Here is a 3,907-nt window from a genome sequence, read left to right as displayed (position 1 = left end):
GTTTTGTTTTGTTTTAAAAAGTTCAGTAAAGCATTGTGCAGTAAAAACATTGTGCCCCCACAGAGAATTTCACTGCCATATTTGAGTATTTGAGGGTCCAGGGAGGAAACTTGACTGTTCCGTCACCATGCTATCAATCATACAGCAATGGTTGTCAATGACTACATATTTAGGGTAAGCGCTGGGGTCACGGGAGTGCGTTACAAAGCACTTGGTAATATACATCCTCCGATCTTCAGAACTTCCAGTGTAGTTAAGTTCCTTGACTCCAAAGTACACTGGCTGGCCCAAGGTGTAGGTTTCACTTCCAGTGATTTCATTCCCTGATGCATCTTGAAGAAGGATGGAGAAACGTCTTTTTCCATTGAGCACTTTGAAAATTTTGTCGGTTCTATTATGGGATATAAACTTGTATAGGCATAGGAGTACATTAACCTTGGAATTTTACACTTAAGGAGAATGTGAATTTTTTTTTTTTTTTACAAGACTTTGGCAGTACTAATGATAAGTTCTAAGGAAAATCTAATATCAGTGTCATTTTCTAAATGTAGTATTCAGTTTTAGAAAATTAGAAAACTGAGTATTATTCTCATAACCCACACTAAGATCACACAACTAGCTTAAAAGAAAACTATCAGACCTTTAATATTGTCAATTAAAACCATTCGTCTGATTTGCAGAAGTGAAAATTGTTCCTGTTCTGAAAGACTGTAAATATGAAGCATTTATTCTATTTTATAAACACAGTTTTTGTAAACATCTGGCAGTGTGGCCCAACAGTCTGTATGCTACATTTATTTATAAATTAGTGATTGTAAACCCAGCCATAAACTTGCTTCAAATTAAGATGAATTAATCTGCTTGATTTATTTATTTTTTCCATTCTAGACTCCGAGCTAGTTTTGACCTCATTAGGATCCATCAGGGGTGAAGAAAGTATGAAGTTCTTATACTTCAGTAACAGCAGCAACACCAGACTCTACTACTCTGGACTACTCTGTTACAATTAAATATCCAGCAATTAACAATTTGAGTCTAAAAAATTAGCCACTGTCAACACAATAGGGCTATTTTAAAGTAGTTTAAAAGTCTAAGTATCATCTCACTGATGGCACTTTGTCCCATTTTGTCTTCTGTTCCACCTGTAATAATCCCAGGTATCAACGGGGGGTGCTGATAAATGTGGCTGTATAGAAGATAAGAATATTTGCTTTGAAACGGCAAGAAGACAACTGTTCCAATCCACTGGATGTGTTTAACATTCAAATCAGACAAATAAATGTACTTGGTTACTTACAGCAGACATGACCTAGTCTCTCTCTCTCACACACACACACCAACCTGTCAATCAAGATCCCATCAGTGATACAAGCGTATGTGGAAATCTGTAAGTGTTGAATCCCATTTATCTTATCCTGACTTTCTTCATGTTATCAGGATGAGGGCCAAATCTAGTCAACTCTCTATACTCTTATCTAATCTTATATTCTTAGGTTGCCACTGTGTAAAACACCAAACATGTTTAACAAAAAACTTCTAAGGTTTATTTAACACTGCCAATAAATGACATTAGAAAAATAAATGGAAAATTCAAGTTTTGATGTAATGTGCAACTCTGCTGAGGTTTTCGCAGCATGCGAGACTTATTCGTGTGTACAAAGCTAAATTTTTACTTCACCACAAAATGCTGTCCATATACAGCACAAAACACAAAATTCACACGATTTTCAGAGCCACCTCAGACTGACTTGGCTTCAGCGCTTGTTCTCAAACACAGACTCATGAATGAATGCAACATGTGTTTATAAACATCTTCCCTTGCTGTAGCCTTTTACTGTAATTAGCAAGTAGTTAAAGCTTAAAAGTTGGTGTCTTGAAAAAACATGTAACAAACTTTGTGGCCATTTACAGAACAAAAAAGGAAACTGACCCTGTTACATAATAGTAATTACCATTTTTGCCCTGTAGGATTTACTGTAGTGCAAAATTGGAGTTCACTTCAGTGCTATAGTATGTTCAGTACATCGAAGCCTGCTAGTTTAAACATTTCAACTACTGGTTTCTGCAAAATTGTGCTTTTTTAAATTTGTAGTGTCAAAAGTAAAAATACTCATTGTGCAGTACAGCACCCCCTGTTACTGATATGACATAACTATTGCACTGCTATTCCAAAATACAATTTGGAAATATATATATATATATATATGAATATACACACATCTATAAACTATAAGGGTTAATACCAGTGTGGTCACATCTGCATAAGCTTACCAGTGTGATTATTCAAGCTTGGAGGTACTTTTAACCATGCTACAGACAAGAGGCTCTAGTCAATCTGAGCTTCTCTATGTTGTTTCACTGTAAATAGTTAAATTTTTATAAATGTTTACATACAATGAGGGATGGGATCTTTCTGTAAAATTGAGATGGGGATTTATTTTTGTACTTTAAAATGTATTTTTTGTAGCAATCTGAGTATAATAAGCCATATAAATAATAAACATTGGATACAATGTATATTTTGTACTTTGTAGTAATTTACACATACTTTTTCATTATTTTTGTATTCTTAAAAGAGCCGGAATCCCCATCTCTACAGCTGAATTGTGTTCCATGTGTTTTGTGGTATTAAGTGCTCGTCGAAGTTCTCTCACTCCACACGAGGGCAGCAGAGCAGCGTGTGTAGCAGCCTCACCTTCGGAGGCAGTCCCCCTTCCACTCAGGTGAGTCTGGACTTACCTGATATTGGTGGTGAGCGGTGGAAAGTCTGAAACAACCACCAGTTTCGCATTCGTCTCACAACAGAACGACACAGAAGCAGCAATAAACTGGTGATGTGTCTGCTGTTGTCACTTGCTGGATGCTGGAGGGACAACTGACAGTGAAAAGCATGTTGATGGTGTTTTCGGTATTGCGTAAATACGCACTGGTGAGTGAGGGGAGGAGACGGGAGGAGAGGGACGGGAAGAGGAGGCAGGACGAGGTGGGATGTTGAGGCAGTGAGAGGACGACGCTGCTAACTGTTTTCGCTGGATTCTGACTCTGAACAGGTTCACAACAGGAGCGACAGTGCTGCTTTTGTCCTCTGCTGATAACACGCGGTGTCCAAACATTTCCGCGGGGCTGCTCCAGCGAAAGCCGACTCACCGTTGACACTGTCCACCCACCGAACAGGAAGGTAAGGACTGTTTGTCACCAAACTTTCCACATCTCTGCGTTTATTTAATGTGGCCAACTGACGCACAGGCGCTCCTGCAGACTTTTCTAAAGCAGTTATATCGTGTTGTGGCACTGCTGGCACGACTTTTGATTGAGATGGTTAATGCAGTATCACGCGTCACCTCCGTGCACATGTGCTTAGTTGGACCAGATGCTCTTGTTGTGTGTTGCGCAGCTGTGAGTAGAACGGATTTGAACAGTCATGTATACTCATTATGTGTAAGTTTAAAGAAGTTCACGTTTAATAATTCACTAATGATAAAATGGTGGACGGGGATCAAGCAAAAATATCGTCGGAAATTTGTTGAAACGTCATATGCAAGATGATATTAGTGTGCAAGACTTTGCCTTGTGCGTCATCCCTTGTCATCTTAAGCTGCATTTGCAAAATTGTATGGCAAATAATAGCAGCAGTATGGACTTTACCATTGTGCATGCCCCTGTGTTACGCCATTTGATTGTGTACACATCTTTCAGGGATTTAGGCAGGGCAGATCCATTCAGAGGTTTAGGTGGATGCCTCTTTTCAAGATAAGCCAGTGTCATCTGCTACGCTGCCCAATATCTGGATGTGCCTGTCTGTCACCGGCAGACAAGGCCTCTCTAGGTTTTTGGAGCATTCTGAGTTTCTTCTCTCTTCTTCTCTTTTTACAGAGTTGAGTGTGTGCTTTCAGGTATAGAGAGGCCT

The 3,907-nt window shown here is 39.1% G+C and overlaps 1 protein-coding gene across 4 annotated transcripts in view; it reads left to right on the top strand.

Annotated features, from left to right (window-relative positions):
* The first annotated feature begins 2,666 nt into the window (after positions 1 to 2,666).
* Positions 2,667 to 3,907, top strand: part of klhdc8b (kelch domain containing 8B) — a 160,972-nt gene continuing 159,731 nt past the window's right edge. Inside the window, exons 1-2 of one of the 4 annotated variants that reach the window (XM_020617921.1) lie at positions 2,667 to 2,723; positions 3,051 to 3,178. The gene's annotated coding sequence lies outside the window, so the exon portion shown is untranslated. The other 3 variants (XM_020617920.1, XM_020617919.1, XM_020617922.1) reach the window with 3 other exon arrangements.

Source organism: Monopterus albus, unplaced genomic scaffold (assembly GCF_001952655.1).
Source record: "Monopterus albus unplaced genomic scaffold, M_albus_1.0 scaffold197.1, whole genome shotgun sequence".
Taxonomy (NCBI): Eukaryota; Metazoa; Chordata; class Actinopteri; order Synbranchiformes; family Synbranchidae; genus Monopterus; species Monopterus albus.
Note: the sequence above shows the minus strand (reverse complement) of the source record. Positions and strands in the feature narration are given on the sequence as shown.